This window comes from Marmota monax, unplaced genomic scaffold (genome assembly GCF_021218885.2).
Source record: "Marmota monax isolate L192 unplaced genomic scaffold, Marmota_monax_Labrador192_F-V1.1 WCK01_AAM20220418_F8-fsc00030, whole genome shotgun sequence".
NCBI lineage: Eukaryota > Metazoa > Chordata > Mammalia > Rodentia > Sciuridae > Marmota > Marmota monax.
In genome coordinates, this window is record NW_026691988.1 from 5,987,429 (window position 1) to 6,000,293 (window position 12,865).

At 38.9% G+C, this 12,865-nt stretch overlaps 1 protein-coding gene across 2 annotated transcripts in view; it reads left to right on the plus strand.

Moving 5' to 3' along the window:
* Positions 1–2,976: 2,976 nt before the first annotated feature.
* Positions 2,977–12,865, plus strand: part of Tbpl1 (TATA-box binding protein like 1) — a 31,112-nt gene continuing 21,223 nt past the window's right edge. Inside the window, exon 1 of one of the 2 annotated variants that reach the window (XM_046449839.2) lies at positions 2,977–3,235. The gene's annotated coding sequence lies outside the window, so the exon portion shown is untranslated. Of the gene's footprint in view, positions 3,236–10,595; positions 10,807–12,865 lie in introns of those variants that run through there. The other variant, XM_058581372.1, reaches the window with a different exon arrangement.

A 12,865-nucleotide genomic window follows, 5' to 3' on the forward strand; every position in this document is an offset into this window, starting at 1 on the left:
AATTTGCACCTCTTCCAGCCACACTTTACCAGTTCAGTTACCACTCAGTTAATACCTATCAGGGGATTAATTTACTGATTGGGTTGACTCTCACAACTCAATCATTTCTCCTCTGAATCTTCTTGCACCATCTCACATGTGAGCTTTTGGGGGACACTTCACATCCAAACCATAATGTCAGGATAGGATAACTAACCCACTGGCAGCAAGAACTCTTCGGAACAATGCAATATGATTTTTACCCACTAAATGCCTGTCTCTTTTGGAAAAGCCATGCTGAATCACACGCCTCTTAGCACTAAGGGAGACAAGAAGCAGTCAACATTTCCCAATAGCCTAACAGCCTGTTGTTTTTGTTGTTGTTTTGTTTTTGTTTTTTTGTCATGTTCCCTAAAGCTAGATCTTTACTGAGTATAACAAATGATGTACCAATGTCTCAAACTGTCTATGATAAAGGATTCATTTGTTGTTGTTGTTGTTGTTTTTTAGTTACCAACCCATCACCAATGCTTTCATAAATAGAAAATTGCTTGCTTGGATGCCACTGTAATGTCAAATTGTTAAAAGTTTTAAAATGTTCCTCTATTAAGAGGAACATTCTATATTCATAACATTGCTGCTTACTATGGCTTGCAGATTGGCTTTGGTCTGTATATTACATTTTCAATAGCACTGAAATAACCAATAATACTTGCAATTTTTCTAGCCTGGATGGATGGCTCCTCACCATTACAAATGCACCTTGGTTAAACCAATTCTACATGTTAGAACTGGACCTTCCATCTACCCATTTCCAGATGTCAACTTCTATATTAATCTAGAGCCTTAGAACATAGTGTATTCTACTTTAGAGTGCATTGTTTCTTACCTGGCATATGAATAATGGGGCACTTTAAAAAAGCAATGAGTCCTATGAACTTTATCTCAGTGTCTTACTTCTTTCATTTGAAGTGAATTTCTTGGTTAGAGAAATAGTTGTTGATAGCATATAAGTATTCAAAAAGTCTATTATTAACAGAAAATGGCGTTTGCAGTGAAACCACATTCACCTCCATAGTGAGAAACTATGGTAGAGAAGAAAATGGTTGACTTATCCATGACAAAAGGGAACCCAAAGAAATTGGGATGCTTGGTTCTAGCCATCTTGTTGCTGGTCTCCTTAAAGGCCAGTGTCTTGTAAGGGCTTTGGAATAGGTCACCATTATAAAATGGACTTTTCAGCAGTGGCAATAGTTACTGGAATAGAGCATTCCACTGCTCCTGCCTTTGCCTTGGTAAATAGGTCATATTTTTCTCTACCTTACAACCTTACTTTTCCTACCACTTGGAAGAAAACCCAAACTCTTCTTATGGCCTACAGGGTACTGCCGGGTTTTAAGGTCCTAATGTATCTTCAAATTCTATTGTCACTCTTCTCTCTCCCATGTTCCAGATGCCTTAGCCATGCTAATTTCCCAGCACAGCAAGCTCTCATATATCCTGTTCACTCTTCCTGGAACATTATATGTGCTTCCCTCCAACTCCCATTCTTTTAGAAATAGGTTGAAAAGTATAATACAAACATTATTTTCTAACCCAGTTTCTTATTTTCTTCATTCTATCTAAGACAAGATACAATTATTTAATATTCCTTAAAAATAAAATTAGATTTCGAAACAAATCCAATCGGTCTACAGAGCTTTAAAGTGCTTTTCACACTCAGTGGAAAGCAAAAGATCAAGAGGTATCCTTGGAGATCCGATAAATAATTAAATACCCCAGTAGCTGCAAACTCCCCTCAGAATTCTGCCTGTGTTTTCTTCAAATGTTCAGTGGCATTTCCATCTGCATTCTTGATTCACAACAATCGGAAGCCAGGCACCTATGAATCCATCTCATGCATGGTCTTTTAATAATTAAATCGGGGCTACCCATTGGCTCAGCCGGGATCAAAGGCTGCAGGCCAGCTGGGGGAGCAGAGACCCGCGCCCGCTTGGGAGCGGGGTTCCACGCGGCGGCGCCCCCGGGGCCGTTATGAGTCTCGTTCCCGCGGGCAGCTCCTCTCCGCCACCCCCGAGGAGCCCCGAGATCGCACTCGGGTCCCGGTGCTACCGTTCAAACCGGCGAGTGTGCGCCCGGGGCTCCCCGGGTCGCTGCAGGGCTACCTGGGCGCAGAACCGCAGGAGGGTCTCAGTCTCCAGGCGCCCCGCTTAAGTGGGAGCCCCTTCCCAAAGTCCGGCCGGCCAGATCCGCCGCTTCCGCGCAGCGCCGGTCGCCGCCGGCAGCCGCGCTCTCCCTCCTCCCACTCCGGCATCCGGCTACCCGGCGCAAAAGCCTCCGAAGCGCCCCCGCCCGAGGGAGAGCTTGGACCGTAAACCCAAGTTGAGTAAGGACTATCGAAGGAACAGGCGACAGAAGTGGCATAAGCTCCCTCGTTATCCGTCCATTTTTCTCTCTCCATCCTTCTATCATCCCCTGCCGCTCTCTTTTAGGACTAGGATTCGAATTTCTCAGTAAGAGCTTTATCGCGACGTCGTAAATTAACGCGTTTGACTAAAATAGTGACAGAATCGTTTAGTGGTTAAAGACTACTTTAATTGTGATACGAAAGGCATTTTGCATAAATTGAACGGACAAGAAAGTTCTGAGGTTTGACAAAAATAAACTTAAAGTCCATTTATGTATAAAGTACCCAGAAATTACACGTTTAGAAATCAACTAAAAATATACGAGGGATGCGGATTATTTACAATCTTTTCAAGCGATTCTCAAGTTAAAAAAAAAAAAAAGTCCGGCCAAAGACCACACATCGCCCCATGTCACGCCAGCCTCGCTAAACCTGAGGTCAGGAGAGGCCGGACTCTTGGTACTAGGAAGGAGGAAAAGGGAAAGGGGACAGGGGCGGGGAAAAGTGACGGGAGCAGAGAGAGCCGGAAATGAGTGGCTAGCGAGGAGCCCCAGAGCGCCCTGTCCGGTGGCGCTCTAGCCCCTGCGCGCCGTCTCTATGCTCCTCCGCGTCTGGTCTATTTATTGTCGCGGGGAAGCAGGGGCCGCCCTGTACCCGGAACAACAAAGCACGAAAGACGGAGCCCGAGCCTCGGGGGCTCCTAGCAACGGGCCGGGGCGGGAGTTCCATGGAGACTGGGGAGCGCGCCCGCCTCATCTTCATTCTTGTGCTCCAGCTTCTCCTTCGCATCCGACGCAACCGGCAGCAGCGCTGCCGCCGCGTCCTCTGCGGCCGCCCCGTCTTCCCACGGTAACCCCGTCGGCGATCCTGGGCGGGGGGAGGCGGGCCACTGGGCGGCCCCAGCGCCGGCCGCGGGGCGTCTGGTCGCCGGGCGGGCGTGTGCCGAGCCAGGGCCGCGCTGCGGGTGGAGTGTGCGGGGGCGGGGACTGGAGGAGAGGAGCGAGATGTGGGAAACTGGCCCGGTGGCCGAGGGAGGGACCAGTCTTAGGAGGACCGGGAATGATTTGGGGGCATCTCATTAGGGATAACGGGGTGGGGGTGGGGCGTCCCTGCCTAGGATCTTTATCGAGTCGGGTGTGGGGTAAACCACCGCTGGGAAAGACCGGGAAGGGAGTTCCCCGTCTGTCTCTGTGGAACCCTCAACCTGGGAATAGAGGAACCCTGCAAAGATGCTTGGGGTCCGTTGCTTCCCAGAAAACTTCAAGTGGCCTCTGCAGCAGCGGGAAGGCTCCCAGATAGCGGCTTCATGGGCGCCTGGTGCTGCCAGTGTTAACAGCCCCAGTTTATTATCATTGTTATTACTGAACCAAAATTAGGCTTGATGAATAAGGATCTGGGACCGAATTGTGGGTAGGATAGGGTAAGAATGAGAGTAGGGATAATAGCTTAGTAATAGCCAATAAGAGCCTTAAAAATAAATCGAATTGGGAATGACGGTTTTTAAAAAAGCTCTCCTGCGGAGATGTGCATTTGCAGGCTCTCTCAGTGTGCTTATTGCAATAAGACGCAAACTGCAGCGAGTCCACATCTGTGAACTCCGACTGCATCTGTCACCTGCAGATCCAAAGCGACACTGGCAGTAACTAGTGTGAGCTTCTGTGTTTAGGGTTAAGAACATTTTCTGTCTCTTTCAAAGTATCAGAAAATGGCAGTTCATTCAAATTGAAAAGTGACTTTTAACACTATCTGGTTGAAAGAATTATTCAGAGTTTGAAATACCCAATTATTCATTAGTTTATGCTCTCTTTTTAGCTTTACAAACTACTTAACGGTTTTATACTTTCCTAAACCATTTTAGGTCAGTAAATGAGACTTTTATGTGGCACACTGGAAAGGTCGAATATACATACTGCAATAATAACATTTTTGTGGTCAGTGGTAACAAAGCTCTTTATGTAAAACTGAAGATTAATGATGAAAATGAAATTGTTACAGAAGCAATTATGTCCAACACAGCTTATGTTTTGTCCTCCATTTCTTTTGCTTAAGACTGACTTCTCTTAAGGAAAAAAGTGTCATCTTGACCCCCAGTCCCACTTCTTTTCATGCTATGTATTCACTTTTCATGTTATGTAATGTATTGTAATTGTAATGACCTGCTACTATGGGCTCTCCTAAATGAGGAATAGCCAGAATAGGAGTTTTGAGTCCTGTATTTCATTTTAAGTATTTATATTTAATCTGGAATTGAGGTTCAGTGTCTCCAGTTGAAGTAATTTAATGTATGTGTGAAGAAGTGGGTGGTTTCCTTTAACAGGAATGGGAAATGTGAACATTGGGAAATGAATTGCGTTCTTAAGAAGAAAAAGTCAATATTGTGATCTTTGGATTAATGAATCAAATGCTATTGTTTAATCTTTTAATATGGCTGTTCTATGAATGATATTCTGAGATGACCTCACTTGAGTTTGTGGATATTGACTCCCAAGATTTATTTCATAGTATATATGAGACTTAATGAACTCCTTTGACCTCAGGGCTACCATCTGACTCACTTCCCGTGGACTTTGTTTGCTGAGTCTTCTGTCCATTTTGAGTGTGAGAGGGGATCAACACCTAGCTTCCACCTTTATTAATAATACAATTTCTGCTTTTTTTGCATTCTGCCCAAACATTCCTATCGTTTGGTATTGTCCTAGTTTCTCTCCTTACTTAATTGTGCTCCAAGCAAAAATGATTTTTTATACCATTTGTATTTTTTCTGGTGTTTTTTTGTTTTGTTTTAATGTAATTTTCAATATATGCCCTTAGCCTGTATATACTTTCATTAATGCTACTTCATCTGTTTTATTTTCCTTCTGAATTTTTCTCCTTTAGTGGAGAATTGGAGTGGTCATATCAGATGACCTGTGTTCATTTTGAATAACTATTGACTGAAAATATAACAGGTAAGAAAATTATCCAAGAATCAAAAGATCATATTGAAATAAGGCATGGGAAAATGTTTGAAGTTTTCAAAATAAAAGGCCTTTAGAAGTCCAAGTGGTAATACTGGAGTTGTAGATATAATCACTCTTTTAAAAGTAAAAGGGTAATGTAGAGTCTGCTATATATTTTAATTCTTATCCTAAAAAATTAATACAACTCTTTTTGATCATTTTGCATGTATTTGAATAAAGTTACATTTTGCCAAATTTGAGGGAACTGCTTAAGTGAATTTTGCACATTTTTCTTCACATGGGAAATTGTTACACCGAAATCTTTGAGAATGTATCTATGTATAGAATATGCAGAATTTGCTATAAAGTAAAATAAATAGCAAAACATAGCTGAATATTTTGGGAGCATGTCATTTCTTACCTTCGGTGTGAAATGTTATTTTAATCAGCAAATACTGTACAGTCTAGCTAAGTAGGTGAATTCTGTTTTTAAGTAAAGGAGGCCAGTAATAACCTGGTGATTGATTTCCTTCTGTTGCATCATAGACCATGTGATGAAATTATTGCTATGAAAAATAAAGTTTAAATTGATTTTAGAAGAAATTTACAGTAAAATGTTTTCATAGGGTCACTACCAAAACTTTGTAGTGCTTTGAATATTTAGCCATACTGTGACATTTGGACTAATATAAAGATTTTCTGAAATTTATACTCATTTTATTGCACCTTTTATATGCTTGCTGCCTCTTCAGGTGTGTAAAGCTGGATGAAATATATGTTTCCCTTCAGGTACTTTTTGTGCACTTATCCCAGAGAAATGACAAAACATGGGTAACAAAACACTATAGACGCAAATTTGAATTTTTTAATACTTTGTTACACACTGCCTAGTACTGTAATTACTAGTGTATGGATGTCATCTTGCCTGCTAAAACACAAGTTTCTTGAGGGTTAGGTCTATGAGTCACCATCACAGTGTATTGTTTGTATCCTTGTGTATTTTGATGATAAATATGTTTATTTTTATTTTGCTTCAGGCACTCATCCAGTGGATGAAGAGAACCTTTTTGGAATCTAGTTCTTGATGCCTAAAATTTCAATTTTTTCGTGGCTCTAGGGTTGCAAGTTACAAGCAGCCAAAATTTCTAAAACATGACTAGGGCTTTGTTTTAACCAGTTGAAACAATAAAAACAATGGTTGGCTGCCATAACTTGAGCAGATACAGGATTTGCTGTCATCATATGACTACCACTTTGGGATATTTCAAAAGGGTGAAAGTCTATATACATATCTAAGATCTTTTTGAGGCCAGACAGACAAGTTTGGTTTTTGTATTATGACACAGGCTTTTCTTTAGGAGAGAGATGGAGTTGTGGGTTTTTGTGTAGTTGTGAAAAAACAAGATTCCAGTATTATGTTATTAATGGAAAGGAATCAGGTCACAACAAAAGTTTTGTTTATCTGGTCTTATTTGTTGTTACTAAAGGGCAATTTGGTTTACATGGCTGGTTTTATGCTAGATATTATGCTAGGGATCCTATTAAATGTTAAAAATCACTGATGTGATTTCTGGCACAGTTCAGATGTACTTTCATGTGAGAGTCGATAACTATAAAATTTCATCAAAAAAGGGAGCACAAAGTGTGGTTTTAGGTTACTTTTACCATGAAGCATTATCCATTAATAAAGAATACTGAAAATCAGATGAAGTTAAGGACAGAGTTTTCTCAGGATATATGTGGGTGATGTTAGTTTTGAATTATGACTAGCACAATAAGTATCTATCTGTAGATATTGGCCTTGGTATGATTTGGTGTAACTCCCTAGCTCTGGGTACTTAGAATATCTTAAAGTAAACCATTTGTTTCCATTACTTAAATAGTTCCAAAAAATAGGGTGTTACTCTTCCTCCTGATAAATGGGATTAGAGTTGGTATAACTTTTGAGAGTATGGACTATGGCTACAAGTTGCCAGTGTTCTGCATCATGGCTTTTCAATAATGGTAAGGTCTTAGGGAGTGTTTTTCATTGTCCTGAGCCCCAGTTTCCTCATCCGCACTGTGGAATTAATATTAATATTACCTCACAGGGTTGCTGTGAGAATTAAATGTGAAGCACTTAGAACTTCAGTTTGATTTGAAAAAAAATATTAGCAGATACCATAGCAGGTGCTGTCAGCAGTGGTACTAGGTAGTGTGTTAAAGGTGAACCATTAGATCACTTGAAAGCTTTGTTTCTTTTGTTCATAGGCTTTTTACTGAAGCATTGAAGTTCTGTTCTTTTTGATCTTGAACCATTGGACTCATCTCTGCTGTTAGATTTTGGAAGCGGAGAGTACTTTTTAAAAATTTTGAATAGTCACACAGGCATCGGGTTATCACTTGAGGCAGATGGGCTAAGTAAAGAGAGACATCTATGTTTCTTGGATAAGGAAGGCCAACAAAAGCCAGATGCACCAAGTTGCAACTATTGAAATCTATTTTCCTGTGGACTTGACTATTTAGCAGTATGGTACTTCTGAATAAAAGGAATAGACTCCACTGGTTTCATTTAGCAGAATTAGTCTTTAGAAGACACTATTTTTTACTTATACAACCTTAATTGATGGTAAACTTGAAGCTTGTTAGTGCCAGTCCATTTAACTTTGAGTTTTCTGTGTGACTGTAAATGTTCTAAATGGTAGCCTTCTTGTAATTTTAGAAGTTGCTGAAATTGCTGCTTTTCCCCAGTAGTTCAAGTGGTTAAGAATGACTTTGTAGGATTATAGAATTATTTATTTATGGTAAAGCTAAAACCAAATATTGAGGCTACCTACGCAGGGAAATAATTTGATAATTCCAGCTTTGTTTAAGTTGCTATTGAGATAGTGAACTTTTAAAGTTAAGTCCAAATGTTTTGGTTTAAATGTATGAACATTTGAAACTACTGACAAAAAGTGTTTCTGCTTAAACAAAATGAATTTTAAACTCTTCTGTTTTGTCTAATATCCAGGTCTTGTTTATTACTTGAAATACATTTTTATACAATGTACATTATAAAGTGTATATGAAATATACTATTAAATGTATTGCTCTTTAAGCGTGAAGAGATAATGTTTTGTAATTCCTTTTTCCATGTTGTGCTAGTTTTATTCATTTTAGGTTTTTTTTTTATAAAATTCTACACACTAAGGAGATTAGCAAATTTGTTTTCTCTTCAGAGGTGTGGCTTTTGTTTTTCTGTTCAAAGAAAGTGAATTCTAATTGAGACCATTGATTTAGTTGAGCAACTAGATTGGCAAGAATTAGCTTAGTATTGATATAATATTGTTATCATTATTTATTATAGATCTGAAAAATACTAAGAAAAGAGAAGAAATGATCACAACTACTTTGCCAAAAAAATTATAGATGTAGAGATAGAGCTTCTTTAATTTCAGATACCCTGAGGACTGTGTTGGGAAACTTTTAATACAGCAAGTCTCCAGGATGTCAATACTATTGTCTATAATAAAACTTCCCTGTTTTGAGCAAAGGTCTAACACATTGTTAATGTTTCCCTATTGTCCTTTCCACCACAGTCTTTTTCAGGGACAGATGTTGCTTGCTGTCCTTCAAATATCAAGACAGTAAAGCCAATATGTAACCCCAAAGTGCAAATAAGATGAGTATTTGATTTATGGCAATAGTCGACATTTATAGAGCAAATTATTATTTGAACCTTAGCTGAGACTCCTGGTGAACCTGATGCTTTTATAGAACAAAAACGACTCCATCCTTTTTGTCAGATACTTATGTTTTGCCATAGAGCCCTTTTCTCTTATCTGCTTATGGCTCCAGTGCATTTCTTGGGCATCCCATTACTTGTGTGTCTGTACAGCCTACTGAAGTTATGCTGGGAATCCCTTAATTGACCACAGTTGGGCACCTTTGGTGGTCACAGGAGGCACAACCATGTTAAAGGCAGTCACCAATTCATGAGACCTTCTTAAGATTTTGTGTGCTAATCTCAAAAGCAGTCTGTTCTGTATTCTTGGGGGATATGAAGTAAGGGATATGACATGGCTCAGTAGATTAAATATATTTATGAATAATTTATCATCTTCTCAGCAGCATATTGCTAACATAAATCTTTAGGTCAGTGTAGCAAAGAAAACCTTTGACTGACCAGTAATCTTGAAACTTTCACTTCAATATGCAGTACAAAACTACTTGGATAATTATAGTTATGCTTAATGACATTTTGGTCAATGAAGGGCTGCATGTATTACTCTTGTCTTTTGAGATTATAATGGAATTGAAAAATTGCTGTTACCACATTTTTACTGTACCCTTTCTATGTTTATATATGTTTAGATACACAAGTATTTACCATTCATTGTGTGATTGTTACCTACAGTATTCAGACAGTAAAGTGCTATGTGGATTTTGTAGTCTAGGAGCAACAGGCTATATATACAATATACCCTGGGTGTGTAGCAGAAGCTATTTTATCTATGTTTGTGAAAGTGTATTGTGATGTTTGCACAGTGACAGAATCACCTATTGACACATTTCTCAGGATATATCCTATCTGACAAGTAATACATGAGTGCATTTAATCCGTGTATGCATGAAGAATGTGTACCTCTTGATTTACCCTTTTTAGATTTTTGGTTTGGGCCTGTTAAACTTGAAAGTGTTTCAGATGTCTAAATCTATATCTTTGTCTTGTGTTGTATCCTCACTCTTACTTTTAAATAGAAGAGTAATGACTTTATCATCAATTCCTGTAACTGATATCCTGAAAGTGACTGACAGGACAGTCATTGTATGATGGCTTCAGCTTTCATGGAATAACTGTAAGATATGGATGAGTTAGACCCTGGGGGGTGAAATAGAGGAGAGGTTAACATTTAGGGGGAAGGAAATGGAATGTAAATAGTGCTGAAAGTCCATGTGTATATTTTAATTAAAATAATATTTTCTTGTATCATAAATGTATTTCTGTATTTGCAAATATTCCTGAATACAGCTGCCCTTTAGAATTTGGAAGTCCTAACTCAAACACGTAATAACTTGGCTTGGTCAGGTAGCTTTATTTCTAGTAAAGCTAAAACCAAATATTGAGGTTACCTAATCAGGGAAATAATTTGACAATTCCAGCTACATAAGACAAATTGAAAATTTGAGTGCTTTGGGGCTGCAAATTCCACTTTCATGTATAGTGTGAAACTACTTGGATAATCATTTAATTCATGTATATATTAATGATGCAAATGCATGCCTCTTGATTTATTCTTTTTTACAAGGTAAATCTTCCCAGTCCCCTGCAGTACTGAGGATTAAACTCAGGCCCTTGAGCATTCTACACAACTACTTTACCACTGAGCTACATCCCCAGCCCTTTATATTTTCAAGATTTGAGTTTCACTAAGTTGCTCAGTCTGACCTCAAACTTCAGATCCTCCTGTCTCCGCCTCTGGAGTAGCTGGGATTATAGGCAATGTGCCACTATATCAGGTATACAAGTATAAATCCTAATCTTTAAAATTCTTATTGTTGTCATGATAAATGTCTGCATTTTCTACTTATCCCTCAGCCCCACAATTCTTTCCTTAATTTGTCCTTAAAATATTTATTTAATTTAGCAATATTTTATTGCATTTAGAACCAAGTGCTAGTTACTGAGTCAAGATCTAGTTAAAGACACATATTTAAATTAAGCAGTTCTCAGATGGGTGTTATGGCACAGATCTGTAATCAAGGTAACACAGGAGGCTGAGACAGGAGGATTGCAAGTTTAAGACCAGTCTGGGCAATTTAGCAAGACCCTGTTTCAAAATAAAAGAAATAAAAAGGATGTAGCACAGTGTTAGAGTACCCTGGGCTCCATCCAGAGTACCATAAATAAATAATAAATAAATAAACAAAGCAGTTTTCTTCAGGAAGCTGGGTCCCTGTGATCTAGTAGGCTGTTGTAATACAGATAGGACTTCTCATTTTTGAGTCCTCTTCAAGTGTTCATTGGCTCCCTCTTATCCATCAAGATCTCATTTTAAAAATCATTTCTTATCTCTAAGATGTTTGAAATGCCTTCCCCAGATCATTCCTCCTAAAGTTTCTTTTATCATATTGTTTCCTCGATCATATTCTCTGATTAAAAAATTGCTGGCCTATTTATTGCTTGTTTTCTTCCACTGGAATATAACTGCTATGAGGTTTCTTGCTTGATGATTTTGTTCTGAGCTGTATTCCCAGTGTATACCCACAGGCTGTGGCTCACATCAGTTACATACTAAGTGCAATTAAAAGTAAGAGTTTGTTATTTGAAGGAGTGGGGAAAGGGCATTCTAGGCAGGTATAAAATCTTGAAAGTCAGCCATTGTAAGCTGGAATAGTAAAAAGTTGAGAATGTTAAGGTATATTGGAAGTGAAAGATTAGATTATAAAAAGAAAATTGGAAATGGGATGCACACTGCATTTGAAGCCAAGCAGATTAGATTCTGTTATATTCTTCTAAAAGAGCCAAGAGATATTTCTTTAAGTAGGAATATGGTACAAATAGGAAGATAATTCTGGTGGCTGTTTGGTAGATGAACTAGATTTTGGAGACTATCTGCAGTGAAGAGTTCCATTATAGGGTTGTAGCCATAATGATATGTAAGAAAGCCTAAAATAAACCTTGATTTGAATGCAGAAAAGAAGCTAGAATCAAAGTGAACTGGGCATAAGGAAAAATTGAAAGATGAAAGATTCTGAGTACCGGGTGGAGGATTCTGAAATTTCTGATTCAGGCATGTGAATATTGGATAGTGGCTCCATTTACTAAAATTAAAGAGAGAACAAGTATTTTTAAGGAGATCAATGAGCTTTGTTTTGGATGTATTGTTTTAATTTAATAGATAGGCCTAATAAATATTTGGGAATGTGGAATCAAATCTCTGATAGATCAGGATTAACATAGGCAGCTGTAAGCTTATGGGTAGCAATTGAAGCCTGGAAAGCTTCAAGAGGACAGGGATGTAAGGCAGTGGTTTGTAACATGCAGGTATCTTAGACGTGTCTGAGAATGTGGGGAAAACAGTGGCCTCCACAGGCACACAAGCAGACTCATCTGTATACAATTTCAAAGGGGTTCCTCACCTCAGGAACTGTTGCTTCAAGCTTTTCAGGAACTGTCCTAGACTTCAATTAAGAAGTTCTGGTGTAAGGGGCCCACAGAAAAGTATTTGAGATGGGTAGAGAACCTAAGGGACATGCCTCAGAAGCTAGGGATGGGGAGGGAGAGGGAGGGAGAATTTTGAGAATAAGAGGTTCCCGGTGCTTTAGGCTCTGGAGAGGTCTGGTAGGAGGGAGTTTCAGGTGTGCCATTGGATTCAGCAACAAGCCATTCATTTTTACATACTGTGTAGAGGCAGAAGGAGATTGTTAGTTTCCAGTATAAATCAGAGTTCAGGAAACAAGACCTAGTAAAGAGAGGGTGGAAATCTTGATGTTGTCTATGATATAATGTAAGAATATAGCCCCATTTTAAGGGACTTACTGAAAAGAAAATTCCATTATTTTGATTACCTTTTTT